General features: G+C 40.8%; 1 non-coding gene across 1 annotated transcript; it reads left to right on the top strand.

The window, feature by feature from the left end:
- The first annotated feature begins 18,421 nt into the window (after window positions 1-18,421).
- Trnaq-uug lies at window positions 18,422-18,493 on the top strand. Its single transcript has one exon. It is a non-coding gene; the product is annotated as a tRNA-Gln (tRNA).
- The last annotated feature ends 502 nt before the right edge of the window (window positions 18,494-18,995 follow it).

Genomic DNA, 18,995 nt, shown 5'->3' with positions numbered 1-18,995 from the left:
AAAGCAAGTCAAGCAGATCGAAGGCGAAATTGTAGGAAAAGATAGCAGAAGGAACTTAGAATCACAGGTAGCAGAGGGGTTTGAAGAAAATAATTTGTTTCATTTACGGGAGGCAACAAGAGAGCGCCAGGCGCGCGAACTTTACAATAATCGACATTCGGACTGGGACAGACGCGGTAGGTCTTTGTCGCCACGAGGCGAAAACTTTGATTATAAACACTTCTTAACTGTTCGGAAGATTAAGATATTCCGCAATTCTAAGAATGAGATACATCCATGTGCATGGTCAGGTCAATTTGCGTACACACTTCCGCCAGATGTGCCACAAAGTCACAAACTAGAAATTATGTGCGGCTATTAATGTCCTCAGGGGATTCACTACTCTAAGTGAATATGTGCCGTAGCGAGCATAGGGCCCCGAGCTGTAGTGGTGCTATTTCTCTTTTAGTTTTCTGTACCGCTGCCTACTCTTTTACTATTCTTTGCATCTGTCAAACCAGCTCTTCGACTATCAATCTATCTAGTGAGTAAGTGAACAATAACCGGATATGACTGTTTTACCCAAAAGTGACTTTGGAAATTACCGATTGGACTTACTGTACCTATTGCAGCATTCATTGTAGTTTAAACGAAATTTTACCTGTTTATCTTCGTGACAACATTACTTCTTATGTTGACGACATTCTTATTGTTAAACGTTCTTGGAGTGAGCACAACAAAATTTTGGATTCATTATTACGTATTTTTGCACGAGTTGGCATGACAGTGAACTTGAAAAAATCTGAATTTGGTCGTTCTCAGGTGAAATTTCTCGGTCACATTATTTCTACAGAAGGTATTCTTCCTGATCCAGAGAAATTAGACGCTATTCGTAATTATGCTGTTCCTAGCACAAAACGTGACGTTCGTAGTTTCCTTGGTGTCTGTAATTTTCCTAGACGCTTTGTTAGTTTGGACGATTTGGCCACACCTCGTTTTTGCGATCTATCTGGAAAGTTCTTTTTAAACGAAAATCGGTCGACAACTCCGTTTGGTTAGTTTGTATTCCTGATGAGTGGGTCAATAAATTGATTTGGTATACGCATTTCAGTTATGCACACTTTGGTCCCCGAAAATGCTTTCATAAATTACGAGAAAATTGTTACTTCAGTAATATGGAAAAACGTATTCGATCTGTTCTTGCCAAATGCAAATTATGTCAAATGGCTAAGCCTCCAACGATTTCTCACAGAGCACCGTTGTTTCCCATCATTCCAGCGAAATTAAAGGAGATGGCTGCAGTCGATTTGTTTGGTCCAGTGGTTCGTTCTACTAATGGTTTTGCGTACATTTTCGTAGCAGTGGAACTGACGTCAAAATATGTGTGTTTTACACCTTTACGCAAAGCAACAGCTTGTTCAGTATCTAACGCTTTTATCAAACATTTTCTTAAAGAAGTCGGTCACGTTGATAAGGTTATATCAGATAATGGATCACAGTTTCGTTCTAAAACTTGGCTTCGTACTCTACGGCGTCGTAAAATTAAACCAATCTTCATTTCACTTTTTCACCCTCAATCTAACGCTTCAGAGAGATGGATGAAGGAAATCAATAAATTGTGCCGTCTTTATTGTCATCAGAATCACAGAACTTGGGATCAGTACCTTCATATTTTTCAAAACATTCTGAATGAACTTCCTAATGACTCAACTTCTTTACCGCCTCTATTGATATTAAAAAATAAGGTACCAACAAATCGCATTTCTGAAATCGTTCCTTTTCCGCCTTCACGGAAACTGCGACATTCTGAAGTTGTCAACCTGGCTCTACAAAATATTGCATCTGCGGCTGCTAGAAGAGAGAAATCAGCTAAACGTCCTGGTCGTTTAAAAATCTTGTCAGTTGGTCAAAAGGTATTAATTAAGTCTCATCGTTTGTCTCATAAAGGAAAAGGCTTGTGTCGCAAATTTTTTCTGCTTTATAACGGTCCATATAGAATTCGTAAAATTATACATGATAACACTGTTGAAGTAGAAACTCTTAAATCACGACGCTCTAAAGGAATACATCATATATCTAACGTAAAAATTTTTGTGGAATGACATACTTTTGAGGAACCAACAGCTAGATGTAAACATGCGGAGAGTACAAGGATACCGCGCTGTGTTTTGGCGGCGGCATATACTCAAAGCAACAGTCAAGTCTGCGCGCCGCACAAGGCAGTCGTCGACCGCAAACAATGACTTCCTACGTCACGCGCCCACAGCTGATCGAGCGCTCAGTGCGAATGCACTGACAGCCGTAAACAAATACACAGTTTAATTTCTCCGACTAAATTCAGTATAAAGCTATAGTGACTTGATGAATTATGTTATTAACATTCAGTATTTTCCAGGATACGGTTGTATAAAATATTTAAGAACTTCAGGTAAATTCTGTGTGTCTCCGACGTTAAGAGGACTTGCTATCAAGAAAATTTCAGAAAGAATGTAATTTCGAAGAAGAAACTAATAAACTAAAAAGGGTAACTATTAATTGAGTTTATTTTTCAGGTAACATAAATTCACTTAGGTACGTACTTTAGACGTAATTTGCTGCTCGCGATTACGTGATTCATACTTTGTGCTAATTACATGTTCAATGAAATTACTTGTGAAGCGACGCGCTTGCGCACAATTGCTGATTTTTGTCAATGTTTATTAATGAACAGGATTGTTATTTGTGTATATTATGCATCGCTTGGCTGCTATGCTTTTTCACTGATGTCATATTTTTTTATTATGTGCCTGCTGTGCTTAGTTATTTAAATTATAATTGTCACCTGATTTATTGTGCTGATATGTATGTAAGTTATACTTTGTGATTTATCTGCTTGCGCCTTCATGTTTACTTATTAAGATGACATATGAACATTTATTTGCTTAGGCTGATATGATGCTAATGACTTGTTTATTACGTAAGATATATGTTTGCTGCTTTTTGTATGGATTACATATTTACACATTTCTGTTTTGTTGCCATAACTGCTCTTTAATTTGGTATATAGAAATGCTGATGTACAGTGTATAAACATAGAGTTTAGGTCACACTACTGTATTAATTATAGATTGTTCGCTTGGCAGAGCCTCGTTGTAGGAATTGTGCTGCATCCACTTGCTGACATTCTGTTCTCTACTGGTATATTTACTCGCTATTGTTTGTTTTGCTTACGCTCAGTGCCTTATATTTTTAAGATAAGAAAATTAATTGCTATAATTCGACGAACGACATTAGTACAAGAAAGTCATTGAAGTCACATGAGCTAAAGTTTTATGGAAGCTGTATAAATTTATGCTAATAGGAAGGAAGCTAACGACATGACAGACCAAAACTAGGTTTAGACCATTAACAATTATTACACTGCATTTTTCGTGAGCAATTGAAATAGTAAGTGACACTTGACACAAGAAATACTCCACATGTTTGCTTCTGTCTGCCATAATTTTTGAAGTGGTGTACACACTTTGAAATATTACGATCATTCACACTCCGTAATCGTACTTAATTACTGAGAGTTATTCGAACTAAGTCTGTTAGAGGTCAGGTATGCATTTCTTTTATTTAATGATGGACAAGGAACCAAAATATATCTTATAATTTATAATGAGTAGAAAATTTGGGTTAGATGGATTACACAGAGGTTGTGTGTGGACACTGTGTCTTCGGATTGTATGGGATGCTGAATTGAAGTTGCATTAGGATTTTATCTGTACTTGTTCGAGGAGACTGACTAGAGGAAAGAGTTGTTATGGAAGTGTAATGATATTGGTGCTGAGGTTTATATGTAGCGACGTATTATTGAGGTATAGAGATTATATGAAGTTGATGATTATTGGAGTTTTTGTGGACAAGAGGTAAGGTAAATGATATTGATGATAAGACGTATTGAAGAGGTATTATTGAGGTATTATTGAGATTGTGTGAAGCTGATGATTATTGGAGTTTTGGTGTATAAGAGGTAAAGTAAGTGAGGAGCATATTTTTTTTTTTTTTTTGTTGGTCTTATGGAACAAGGAGGATGAAGATAGCAGACTAGAACACTAAAATAGAAGGAAGATTGTCTATACACACTTTGTTAAATCAATAAGCAGTATATACTTTTTTTTGGAGAGAGGAAGTAATTGCATATCTTGGCTCACTGACAGTTGTTCAACAACAGTACATTTTGATCTGGCTTGGCAAACATTGGTCTTGACATGATGACTATGACGTTGACTTAACTATTATTGACTGTTATACATTGCTGCCAGTACTACTTGATACACATGATGAACATCAGATTTTGACAGAATTGCATTTACACAGTTAACACTGTTCAGTTACACAGTAGTACTTAATGTGGATGAGAGATGAGTGAGTGTGTTCTGTGTGTTTTCCTTTACTAATCCTAACCACCTATCTCCTAAATATTATTTTATTTGTTGGTAGTGGCTTGCACTGACACCCATAAATATTATAGGTTTACTGGTATTTGTGTATTGTAATAGTTAATAGGACAATTATCTGATATCATTTGTGTGTTTGTTATGATTTGTATGTTACTGTAAAAGCATTTGTATGTGCATTCAAACTATTGTTCATGCCTGAACTGTCTGATTAGTGAAGATAAATATTTTGAACTGTTACCTGCACTTTTTCAACATGATGTGTGACATTTGGTCGTGTTTAATTTCTGCTGATGAACTGTGTGATCAGTGACTGTAAAAAAAAAAATTATGGACTGTTACCTGTACCTTTTCTACATGATTGGTGCCACTAGGACATGTTTAATTTCTGCTCATAAACTCTGATAAACAGTGTGATCAGTGCTAGTGAATTTTTTGGAACTGCTTCTGCTGAGAGATGTGACTTTTTGCTGTCTGCACCTACTCAATATTGCTGGGTGCCACTGATGGACTGCTTCTACTGAAAAGATGTCCCCTGTTGCTGTGTGCACCTGATCAACATTGCTGATGCCACTAATGGACTGCTTCTACTGAAATGATGTCACTTGTTGGTGTCTGCACCTACTCAACATTGCTGGGTGCAACTGATGAACTGTTTCTACTGAAATGAAGTCACTTGTTGCTGTTTGCACCTACTCAACATTGCTGGGTGCAACTGATGAACTGTTTTTACTGAAATGAAGTCACTGGTTGCTGTCTGCACCAACTCAACTTTACTGGGTGCCACAGATGGAACTGCTTCTACTGAAATGATGTCACTTGTTGGTGTCTGCACCTGCTCAACATTGCTGGGTGCAACTGATGGAACTGCTTCTACTGAAATGATGTCACTTGTTGGTGTCTGCACCTGCACTCAACATTGCTGGGTGCAACTGATGAACTGTTTCTACTGAAATGAAGTCACTTGTTGCTGTTTGCACCTGCTCAACATTGCTGGGTGCAACTGATGAACTGTTTCTACTGAAATGAAGTCACTTGTTGCTGTCTGCACCTACTCAACATTGCTGGGTACCTATGATGAACTGCTTCTACTGAACTAATGTGACTTGTTGCTGTGTGTACCTCTGCAACTTTACTGGGTGCCACAGATGGAACTGCTTCTACTGAAATGATGTCACTTGTTGGTGTCTGCACCTGCTCAACATTGCTGGGTGCAACTGATGAACTGTTTCTACTGAAATGAAGTCACTTGTTGCTGTCTGCACCTACTCAACATTGCTGGGTGCCACTGATGAACTGCTTCTACTGAATTAATGTGACTTGTTGCTGGGTGTACCTGCTAAACTTTACTGGGTGCCACAGATGGAACTGCTTCTACTGAAATGATGTCACTTGTTGGTGTCTGCACCTGCTCAACATTGCTGGGTGCAACTGATGAACTGTTTCTACTGAAATGAAGTCACTTGTTGCTGTCTGCACCTACTCAACATTGCTGGGTGCCACTGATGAACTGCTTCTACTGAATTAATGTGACTTGTTGCTGGGTGTACCTGCTAAACTTTACTGGGTGCAACTGATGGACTGCTTCTACTGAAAAGATGTCACCTGTTAGTATCTTTTTTTTGTATAAACTAATCATTGAAGGCATTTTATGTGAAAATTTGTATAAACTGATTTTTTGTATATTGTGTAAACTATTATGTAAAGCCACATGCATGAAAAGAAGTTGTATTGCTTACTGTATTTCATATATTAGGTTAGTAAAAGGTCAGTGCAAAGCCAAAATTTTTAACTAATTTTGTGATATTTAGGTATTAATATTATCTTTTATTTTTGTCTGTATTTTTCTGGACGAATTTGGTGGTATTTTCACCACCAATGCTGGCAAAAATACCATCAAATTCTGGCCTGTGGAGGAGGGGCATATGAAAGGTGGCTACACTGTGCCACTGCGCCAGAGAGTGCGCCAAAGAGTACTATTAAGCCGCCTCCACAGTGCGTGTTAAGAGATCGTAGCAGTCAGTGCTTGTCGAGAGATAGTAGAGGACAGTGTGTGTTAAGAGTTCGTACCGAGATGTGCTAGTGGGCACTGCTTGTCGTGAAGTCGGAGCGATATGTTGTAGTAAAGAGTGTTGTTCCATGTTTTATGCAGTTATGTGATGGAGAGATAGCAGATGTTATTGTAATGAGTGCATTTCGTCAATATATATGAAGGTAAAATCCACAATGTTCTTTTATTATTTGTGTGTCTGAAATAATGCGTCACTACAGGTTCAGTCAACAAAGCATCTGGCTTGTGTTCTTGGATTAGAGTGTAATTGTGATTCTCTTGAGTAATTATGGTATTTTTACTTTCTTTAATTAATTCAGTATAAATGTTAATTAAAAATTCTTGTGTTATTGAAGAAGAACCGTGCCAGATGCGTACGTTGAGTCACACTCCCACATACAGAACAGTTACATTTGTGCTTGGATTTTGTAGGTTTTATAGTTGCTGGGGACTTAATTAATTAACTGTGTTTACGGAAATTTTCTTACATTGTTTGTTGCAGTCAGATAGCGTAATAATACTAGTAAGGGCCAACCGATTACGAGACACTGCGTAATCGGACATACAGCTACTAAAAAGAAAAATATTTTCAATCATAATATTTAATTAAGCCCCCATGCAGCATGCGGGAGGCCGGCTGGACGTACCGCCGAATTGCTCAACACGTGGGGCGTGAGGTCTCCACAGTACATCGATGTTGTCGCCAGTGGTCGGCGGAAGGTGCACGTGCCCGTCGACCTGGGACCGGACCGCAGCGACGCACGGATGCACGCCAAGACCGTAGGATCCTACACAGTGCCGTAGGGGATCGCACCGCCACTTCCCAGCAAATTAGGGACACTGTTCCTCCTGGGGTATCGGCGAGGACCATTCGCAACCGTCTCCATGAAGCTGGGCTACGGTCCCGCACACCGTTAGGCCGTCTTCCGCTCACGCCCCAACATCGTGCAGCCCGCCTCCGGTGGTGTCGCGACAGGCGTGAATGGAGGGACGAATGGAGACGTGTCGTCTTCAGCGATGAGAGTCGCTTCTGCCTTGGTGCCAATGATGGTCGTATGCGTGTTTGGCGCCGTGCAGGTGAGCGCCACAATCAGGACTGCATACGACCGAGGCACACAGGGCCAACACCCGGCATCATGGTGTGGGGAGCGATCTCCTACACTGGCCGTACACCACTGGTGATCGTCGAGGGGACACTGAATAGTGCACGGTACATCCAAACCGTCATCGAACCCATCGTTCTACCATTCCTAGACCGGCAAGGGAACTTGCTGTTCCAACAGGACAATGCACGTCCGCATGTATCCCGTGCCACCCAACGTGCTCTAGAAGGTGTAAGTCAACTACCCTGGCCAGCAAGATCTCCGGATCTGTCCCCCATTGAGCATGTTTGGGATTGGATGAAGCGTCGTCTCACGCGGTCTGCACGTCCAGCACGAACGCTGGTCCAACTGAGGCGCCAGGTGGAAATGGCATGGCAAGCCGTTCAACAGGACTACATCCAGCATCTCTACGATCGTCTCCATGAGAGAATAGCAGCCTGCATCGCTGCGAAAGGTGGATATACACTGTAGTACTGCCGACATTGTGCATGCTCTGTTGCCTGTGTCTATGTGCCTGTGGTTCTGTCAGTGTGATCATGTGATGTACCTGACCCCAGGAATGTGTCAATAAAGTTTCCCCTTCCTGGGACAATGAATTCACGGTGTTCTTATTTCAATTTCCAGGAGTGTATTAGGAACATTACGTATGTAGATTGTGGACAGTTGGGAATGTGAGTCACACGGGAAGCGTGCAAAGGATAATTCCCTGCGTCGTGCTAATCTTCTGTGTCCTCGGTGGCTCAGATGGATAGAGCGTCTGCCATGTAAGCAGGAGATTCCCGGTTCGAATCGCTGTCGGGGAACACATTTTCAGCTGTCCTATTGAGGTATATCAACAACACCTGTCGGCAGCTGAGGGTTTCAATTAATTATCATTTATTCTAGAGAAGCTACACGGTCATCAATGGTATCTGTTCTTTCGAGAACAGTTACTATATTCATATTTATAACAATTAGTATTTATGTTCAGTATTAAGATAAATAAATAGATGGGAACAATGACAGGAGGGTGTCCGCAATGAGGAAATCAAAGAAAAACTGGGAATGAACTCTATAGATGTAGCAGTCAGGGCCAACAGGCTTAGATGGTGGGGTCATGTTACACGCATGGGAGAAGCAAGGTTACCCAAGAGACTCATGAGTTCAGCAGTAGAGAGTAGTAGGAGTCGGGGTAGACCAAGGAGAAGGTACCTGGATTCGGTTAAGAATGATGATTTTGAAGTAATAGGCTTAACATCAGAAGAGGCACCAATGTTAGCACTGAATAGGGGATCATGAAGGAATTTTATAAGGGGGGCTATGCTCCAGACTGAACGCTGAAAGGCATAATTAGTCTTAAATGATGATGATGATGATATTAAGATAAATATGGTCATTTCACAGCTGACTTCAAGATATACCCTATGCTGTGACGTACGCATGGGATGACATGTTTGTAACTTCTGCTACTGTTATTATAAGCAATTGTACATATAAATGTTAATAGCTTTCTTAGTGAGGAAATTGTTTAAGGGTGAATGACCGGGTGTCGGTGTCACTCAGGCACAATATTTCGGCAAACGACCACGTGGCCATTATCAGGTGCACTGACGAACTGACAGCCTAGCAGGTGACGCAGGGCTTATGTATCTCCTGCTCCCACTAACCCCTCCCTCCAACGTGGCAATCTGCACGCAATCCACTTCCAGGTGCGGGCGTGGGTCCAGCATCTCTCCTCCAACCCTTCCCCTTGCCTCCCACCACGAAGTTGCTCAGTCCGAGGTTCACGTCTATGGGTGGGTGCTGGCGGTGTCTCCGCTATTTCTCTACCTGCTCCCGAAGGAGATATCCTCCTACAAACTGGTCTCACCTATCTCTGTTCTCAAATTTGATTTTTAACTTCTGATTCAATCGAATAGAAACTCCCACTTCAACAAATCTGTGTAGGCACATTCTTTGCTTCGTCCTCAAGTCCTGCCTGCACGGATTTAATTCTGACAAAGCTAAACTCTTTTTCATCGTCTATTAACCCCATAGGAAGTGGTAACTGGTAATTGTCGCTTCTTTCTACGACATGCACGACACCCTTGAGATGGATTTATTATTCAATAATTGCAACAGACGATCAAAATCTTATCCATCAAAAAATACATGAACTTATTTTACACATAATTTGTTTCAGTTAATTAATACTTCTACTAAACTGACAGGCTGTTAAATCTCGATTATTGTCTCTTCAGCTCTGCGTCCGGCAGGATTTATACGCGGAACCGTCTAAGCAATTATGTGCCTAAAAAGACGACGGCGTAATAGCTGTTTTTAAAACTGTGGGTATAATGTAAATTTCCTACACACTTTGTGAGCTTTATACGTCGAAAGCCAATTTTATAAAGTTCGGTAAGCGTTTATATTGGGCAGCAATTTACTGTACGTGATTTGGTAACGTATGCAATGTATTGGACCTCACAGACACGTTCGATGGAGCGGCAGTGTCGTATTAAAGATGGTAATCAGTGTCGACGTTTTCCTGTTACGCAGGGCAATACGTTTTCACTGTTGCAGTTCTCTTGCCTTTTTGGATAGATTCCGTTTAATATTCAGCTAGAAAAAAAAGTATGAGATCGGGTTACAAGAAACTGATTTTGCACGCGATAGAAACTAGATGAAACAGTGATTTCCTCAGATAAATTTTCCGAATTTTTGCTCTGTTCAGAAGATGCGATAAGTTACTCGCCTGATGCTTGGCCCAGGGGAATTTAAGTCGGAACACCAAGAAGGCTGCTAGATGTTTTCGAAGAGCAGGAGACGGCCGTTGTGGCCGAGAGGTTCTAGACGCTTCAGTCTGGAACCGCGCGACCCGCTACAGTCGCAGGTTCGAATCCTGCCTCGGCCATGGATGTGTGTGATGTCCTTACGTTAGTTAGGTTTAAGTAGTTCTAAGTTTTAGGGGACTGATGACCTCAGATGTTAAGTCCCATAGTGGTCAGAGCCATTTGAACCATTTGAAGAGTAGGAGAACTACTACCGGAAAATCCTACCAAATGAACTTAACAGACAAATGGATTGGATTGTTGTTCGTGTAGAACACCCATAGGCCTATCGCTACGCGCAATTTTGATGTGATTTCCCAGTGGAATAAAGTGTTGGCCACAACGGACTACAGAAATGGAATTAGAACCGATCCACACATTTTAGGGCCTTACATCACCCACAACACACATTAACTGAATTGTACGTCTTTTGAGTCCATTCCCAGTGGACATGGAACATAATGTTCTTCTTGGTGACAGCCAATATGGATATAGTGGCAATATTGTACTCTTAGCATAGTCGCTGTAGCAGTCAAGCAAACTACAGTAAATTTCTCAGAAAATTGGCGACTAAGGTAACCAGCCACGAACAGAAATGTAAACTTGTTTGCTTTTGACTCTTCACCTGAAAACATTGGCTTCGGTTTATTTAAACACTAACTGTGTAACTTAGCATAGGTGTTATTAGCTGCCGGCCACTGTGGCAGAGCGGTTCTAGGCGCTTCAGTCCGGAATCACGCTGCTGCTACGGTCGCAGATTCGAATCCTGCCTCGGGCATGTATGTGTGTGATGTCCTTAGGTTAATTAGGTTTAAGTAGTTCCAAGTCTAGGGGACTGATGACCTCAGGTGTTAAGTCCGATAGTGATTAGAGCCATTTGATCCATTTGTTATTATCTGGGACAGGTTAGCGTAAGTGTACTCACTTCCGGGTGTTCATGGCTTATTAGCTGTCGTTTTATGGCCGTATATCCACAACGGTGTTTTCCTGACATACGGTTAATTGGAAAATTTCGTTTGATTCTTTGTTCCTTATCCTCTAGGTTGCTTCTCTCCACCTAGTATTCAGTAAAGTGTAGAAATCTGTGCGGCTAAGCGATCATTTTCCGCATCTGCAAGTAGGGGAAGAGTATTGTACCCTGGGACACTTTTCAGACTGTAACCAGCTATGTAATAGAATTTTAAGATGTCTTCTTATTCTATTTTTAAATGATAGCGTTCACTTTTCATGTAATGCAGTCATTTTTCGAAATTACAAAAATTACTTCGTAGAATTAAGTTTTTTCCAAAAGCAAAAACGTGTTGCAAGAAACATCCTAGTCATCTATCTACCAACAAATATTCGATTGAAATTTAAAAGCGCTGCAGTCGAGGAAATCTTGTCAATACTGTAAGTAGTCGTCTATCCCTTACATGTGGCTCTACTGCACACCAATAATAACTAAGGGAAATCAAATTGAGCAGAAGTATTTTCAAGAACAGGTTACAAGTTAAATACATTTTGAAATTTAAGCTATTGGAAACTAACAAAAGTTTCCATTTTTTAGACAGATAAAATACTTAAGACATTAACGAAACTCAGTTAATTTGCGAATATCCAATATTCTGTTCCAAGGCACAAGATGGTGCACGACCGACGAAACACGACTTCACCGTCAACATATTATATGGCTAGTTTTAAAAATATGTAAAATTATACTTGCCATAAAATTCTGTAACTGCAGAATTAACAATATATTCAAAGTAGTTTTAATATACAACTCTTGAAAGTATAGAACAAAAAAATGTACATATGCCGCTAGTAAAAAAAAAAAAATAAACTGTAGAAAATGGTGGAAACTGCTTATGGAGGTCTCTAGTGCGCATTCCTTCATGTGACTCTAAAATCAGTCACTAGACTGAAGTACTGACCAAAAAATATCACGTGTTCCCAGGTACACTATCCTCTATGTCCTCTAGGTACAACACTGCTGGTACTTTAATCTGTTCAGAATGACGAAGCTACGACGATTGGCAAGGATTTGGCCAAAGCTATTTTCATATTCTAAAATTAGACTTTCATCCTCTCTGAAAGATAAATGAGGTACACAAATATCACTTATGCCATTTTGTTCAACCAAACACCTGTGTCTAAATCCGAAGTATAGATGGCAATACACTTTTTTGATGATACACTTTTGTGTGATAATACACTTTTTTACGCGTCAAACTTGCGATCACTCTAGTTTTTCTTCTTGTCATAAAAGCATAGCAATATTTCTGGCATTTTGTCTGCTTCAATACCGTTTCTCACGTAGATGTATAATGACCTTACCCCACCTACACAACTATCTTGTCTGAGGTGTTACTTTTATTGATTCGTTCTCAGTAATGTCAACTCCTATGCACAGTTAGCTGGTCCGTCGAACTCTGCAAGCAAGAAATTCTCAAACGTACATTATCTCATCAACATTATCCGGATATTCCATGTAATGGGGAATTCACCGCTAGTTGTCACGACAGGCGGATTCACTGTAAGTAGACTGTTTAGGTTTTTATGTTGGTAATGGCACGTAGCGCTCTGTATTAAAATCGCTGCCTGCGCTGTGTGCATTCTGTGGTTGGTTGGACTCGTTGTTGGAAGTTTTTCCCCAGTGTAGTGTTGGGCAGATTGATGTGAACAGCCCGTAGCGTTGGGCGGTTGGAGGTGAGCCGCCAGGAGTGGTGGACGTGTGGAGAGAGATGCCACAGTTTTGAGATTTTAATATGACCGGATGATCTGGACGTGTGTCCGTCAGAAAACGGAAATCTGTTAAACTGGATGTTAAGAATTTACATATGTATTATGACTTTTGAACATTATTAAGGCAAATATATTGTTTGTTCTCTGTCAAAATCTTTCATTTGCTAACTATATGCTTATCAGTAGCTAGTGTCTTCAGTAGTTAGAATCTTTTATTTAGCTGGCAGTATTGGCGCTCGCTGTATTGCAGTAGTTTGAGTAACGAGGATTTTTGTGAGGTAAGTGATTCATGAAAGTTATAGGTTATTGTTAGCCAAGGCCATTCTTTTGTAGGGATTAGTGAAAGTGAGATTGCGTTGCGCTAAAAAATATTGTGTGTCAGTTTAGTGTTGATCAGAATAAGTAAAGAGAAAATAGTTTCAGTACGTACATTTTCACTCTAGAGTTTGAAAAGAAAGTAACGTGGAAGTTTTACCAGCACAGTCTTTCTTTTCATTCACTGGGATAGTTTCACCACCAGTATAAAACGAATCGGGATCAGGGTCGCCCGGGAGAGCTCAGTGACTTCGAACGTTACCATATAGGGTGGTCCATTGATCGTGGCCAAATAGCTCACGAAATAAGCGTCAAATGAAAAAACTACAAAGACAGAAACTTGTCTAGCTTGAAGGGGGAACAGATGGCGCTATGGTTGGCCCTATAGATGGCGCTGCCATCGTTCAAACGGATATCAACTGCGTTTTTTTAAAAACAGAAACCCCCATTTTTTATTACATTCGTGTAGTACGTAAAGAAATATGAATGTTTTAGCTGGACCACTTTTTTCGCTTTGTGATAGATGGCGCTGTAACAGTCACAAACATATGGCTCACATTTTAGACGAACAGTTGGTAACAGGTAGGTTTTTTAAATTAATATGCAGAACGTAGGTACGTTTGAACGTTTTATTTCGGTTGTTCCAATGTGATACATGTACCTTTGTGAACTTATCGGTTCTGAGAAAGCATACTGTTACAGCGTGATTACCTGTAAATACCACATTAATAAATTAATGCTCAAAATGATGTCCGTAACGACATTCCTCTCAACAGCGAGTAGTTCGCCTTCCGTAATGTTCACACATGCATTGACAATGCGCTGACGTATGTTGTCAGGCGTTGTCGGTGGATCACGATAGCAAATATCCTTCAACTTTCCTCACAGAAAGAAATCCGGGGACGTCAGATCCGGTGAACGTGCGCGCCATGGTATGGTGCTTCGACGACCAATCCACCTGTCATGAAATATGCCATTCAAAACCGCTTCAACCACACGCGAACCATGTGCCGGACATCCATCATTTTGGAAGTACATCGCCATTCTGTCATGCAGTGAAACGTCTTGTAGTTCCTTGAATAACGTAACTGTCCGGCGAACGGTCCGGACTCTTGGATGATGTCGTCCAGGATACCGAGCAGCATACATAGCACACGACCGTTGGGCATTTGGATCACAATAGCCATACATCAACACGATATCGACCTTTACCACAATTGGTAAACAGTCCGTTTTAACACGGGTAATGTATCACGAAGCTAATACCTGACGCAATGTTACGTGATACCACGTACTTATACATTTGTGACTATTACAGCGCCATCTATCACAAAGCGAAAAAAGTGGTCCAACTAAAACATTCATATTTCTTTACGAATTACACGAATACGTAATAAAAATTGGGGTTCCTATTTTAAAAAACGCAGTTGATATCCGTTTAACCTATGGCAGCGCCGTCTAGCGGGCCGACCATAGCGCCATCTGGTTTCCCCCTTCAAGCTAGACGACTTTCGTTCTTTGTAGTTTTTTCGTTTGATGCTTATTTCGTGAGATATTTGGCCCGGTCACTCAATGGACCACCCTGTGCACTCATTGAATGCCATCTGAGTAACAAATCCATGACGGACATTTCAACCCTTCTAAATCTGATTGTGAAGTGGAAACGCATAAAATCAGCGGGATGAGTCACCCGGGAGTTCAAACGTACTTCCTGCACTCCAAGTAGCACAATCACTGGGTGTAGGGATTTAAAAAGAATGGGGAACAATGGTCCATGAGCTCCTCATAAGCCACACATTACTGGTAGTCAGTGCTAAGCTACGCTTCATGTGGTCTAAAGAGCCTCGAGAGTGGGAAACTAGAAACGAGTGTTTTTGAGTGATGAATCACGCTGTACACTGTGGCAATCTGATGAAAACCTTTGGGTCTGGCGAATGCTCGGGGCACATTAGCTGCGATCATGTGTAGTGCCATCAGTGAAGCATAGAGGAGGTGTTGTTTCGGTACGGGGACGTATCTCGTGGTTAGGGTGTGGTCCTCTAAGTGTACTTAAGAAAGCGCTAAATGCGGAAGGATATGATTTTACCGCATTGTGTTCTGCATAAAGTAGATAAACAGTTCGGAGATGATGACTGTTTGTATGAGCATACAATGTACCCCGCCAAAATGCAGCATCTTTGAGATAATGGTTTGTGGATAATAACGTTCTTGAAATGGTCTAATCAGCCCAGAGTCGCGACCTGAACCCCATGGAACATTTTTGCGATGAATTACAACTTAGGCTTCGCTCCAGACGCTAGCGTTCAACATAACTACTTCTCAACCTGGGGTAGTACAAATTGGTAATGTTTGGCTTAATGAGACAAGGACGTCGTTGGAACCTTAGTTTTACAAGTTATCAATGGACCTGTAAGTATGACAGATCGAAGACATAGACATAGTAATCTATGATTACAACGTGCCGCAACGCTCTTTGTATCTGACCATGAGATGTTTAATTGATGGAATCCATTCGTCAAGTTTCTTGTTTCTTGACGTTTCTAATGGAATCGAAAACATCTGTGCTGTAACCCATGAAGCACAGCGTCTTGGAAAGGCGTGTAGCTTGGCTTTGACTTTGTAGGTTGCTGCTTGCCTTGTAAATGATGGCAGTGCGATGCCAGCCAGGTTAATAAAAGCTTCTCCGCGGAGGCAGGCCTTAAGCAAACAGTTATCGTTTTTCAGTTTTCACTGAGGACACGGTGGTATTTCTGGGTATTTGCTGATGATTCGTATTACACTGGGTCAGCGTATTCGCCAGTGGCAGACCATATTTCTCGAATAGATGCTATGTGCTCATCCTTTCAAATTATGCAGATTCATTTTTGTCGTATTTTACTCGTACGATTGACCTATCACTTGAAGTCTGAACAATGTTTCTGAAAATTCCAAATTGCTGGATCTGAAAGTGCGTTGCCTCTGTGATGATATATCTCGATGAGGCCGTCAGCTTCCTAGAGACTTGCCTGTTACAATGGTCAAAAGCATGGACGTTTGTTTTTACAATATGTAGCTGAAGTGAGTTTGCTATGTGGCACTAAGCTAAACTTTGAAGTGGTTGAAAAAAATTTATTTACTCTTCAAATTTACCCCCCTTGGGCAGACATTGCGCATAAGTAGTTGCTTATATGCTTGTCGTTGCGATGTTCTGTACGTTAAATAAATCTGGAGCGAGGGCACTGTCTTGTGGTAAACCGTTTTTATTCAGCCACTTATATCATTTCCCCCGAAACTCAACGTGGAATTTGTTTGGAGAAGATTTCTGGTAGTTTTTGTTAACAGTAGTTTGCGAGAATCAAGTCATATGCAGCTGGGCGATTCAGAAATGCCACGAAGAAAACCATTCTGTTTTCGTATAAACCCCATTTTTTGTGTTAGAAGGATACCATATACTCCCCGAGAGTTTCATATTTTGCGCATGTGGATCGCTTTGTTCACCTCTTCAGCAGCGTTTGGTTCATTTAATAATAAAGTAATATCTTTCTTCTTGTTTTCTCTTACACGTTGTATTTCAGATTAATTGCTAGTTACTGACTTTATCATTTTTAAGAGACTGGTAGACTATTTCATTTGCTGAAACGGGTGACCCACGGGAGAGCCTTGTTCAGGTCTTTAGGAGCCGCCTTGCATTACAGCTGCTTCCATTTCAAGTTCCATCATTACATCGATCATATAATTTTATAATAAATCTTATACTTTCACTTGACGCAACTTCTTTTCGCTTAGGATTCAAAACTGCGAGCTTGACTGCTGGTATTACGGAGTTTAGCGTTTTCCTGTTTCATTCCTTTCATCTCTCAACTGTGTTGAAAAATTGTATGTACTTTTGCAACACATCGTCAGAAGTAGAACGATCACTACGCACAGTGATATGCAAAGCAAGGCACAGTTCGAATCATTGCAATGGCACTGAAAAATTACAGCTCTGTTAGGAAAGGTGTTCCTTACATAACTAACGAACGACTTGTAATGGAACATTCGAATGACGTGGTTCCATCACAGGTTGTCAACTTACTCATTTTGTGTAGTGTCTTTTCGCTTAGGATTAGAAACTGTACTAAATAGCTGTTTCTATATGAAGTACGCTGAAACAAACTTCTTTACTAATTGCCGTCAAATATGTTTTTATCCTTTTGAAGCAAATGATCCCTTAATACATTTCTAAGATGTCACTTGTGTTTGTTTAGCCTACACCTGTTTGAGAGACCAGATAGGACATAAGAATCCCAGTTTTATTCTTCAAAATGGATCGTAAAATTTGATTTAATAACCTATGTAATTAAGCAACTCGCAATCAGTATCTGAATTACTGCAAACGCTGCTAAAATACAAGCGACATACCGTGCTGTGATACGTAGACAGCTTCTGCAGAGTTTTCAAATTGACTGGGGTGCGAGATTGCGGCAGAAATCCTGGAAAGAGCGAAAAAGGAATATTAGTCTATAGAAGTGTCTCAACAATGCGAAGAAATAAATTGGTCCTGTTAACTTCTCGTCTTGACGTACTAGGAAGACAGATGAACGTAACGTAATGAGCCCTCGACTGCTAACAAGGCAAAGAACGCAGCCACAGAAGTACTCTTGAAGCGTACATCATTTAAAGAAGTTAAAGATGTTGGAACGTACTTTAAGAAATGTTAAGAACGCATCGGAAGACGGAGAGAAGAAACTTTAAATGAGGCCTCCAACGGGATCAGCACGAAATTGAAGGGTACGTATCACGTGGCGTGTCGCGAGTTCACTGTTAAAGTCGGAAGCTATTCAGAATGAAAATCGAGTTGCATTCCAAGACTTTGTAAAGCATATTTAACAAACGCAGCACGGATGAACTTTGTACGTTTTTTCACGATCTTCGCTTTTCGCGCATAAGCGCGATTTACTAGTCTTTTATCAGACGCTATGAGGAGATATTGTGACAGACCAGTACTTAGGCCACATAGGCTTGGGCCTTCACTTCAAATGCACGGTAACAACAGCTATGCAAGTAGCCACAGCATAAGCAGGTCCCATGGTGTAATGGTTAGCACTCTGGACTTTGAATCCAGCGATCCGAGTTCAAATCTCGGTGGGACCTACGAAATTTTAAATACTGGAAGATCAAAGAGTCGGTGTGTACAGTGGGTTTATAGCACTGTAGCGGAACCTTAATCATGAAACGCGCATGATTCCCTGACTTGGTAAGAAAGCTGCACCAGCCGGGCGAACAAAGAATCAGCTTATGTCTTATGAATCTTTGGCTTTGACATGCCTGGATAAAACCATGTCAGTTTTCAAGTAGTGTCACATGTAGACCGCGCGTATTTGTCGCCACCGATTTCGCCTAAAATTTATAATACATGAATGGCTTGGCCGGAAATGAAAGTCAGAGAAATGGGAGCTCCACATGGCCGAGCGTTCAGAAAAACTTGCATTTATGACGCAGTTCGGGGGAAGCACGAGCCATTTACGTTAGCCTGCATTCCAGGCAGCGTTTGCCGCAGCGTAAAGAGTATGAAACAGTAATCCGAGGTTCGTGGCTTCCAGTTTCCGTGTGTAAACGGCTTTTATTTTTAATAATTACGTTACTTAAACTACAA

Source organism: Schistocerca piceifrons, chromosome 1 (assembly GCF_021461385.2).
Source record: "Schistocerca piceifrons isolate TAMUIC-IGC-003096 chromosome 1, iqSchPice1.1, whole genome shotgun sequence".
NCBI classification, from domain to species: Eukaryota; Metazoa; Arthropoda; class Insecta; order Orthoptera; family Acrididae; genus Schistocerca; species Schistocerca piceifrons.
This window is presented reverse-complemented; position numbering and strand designations above follow the sequence as displayed.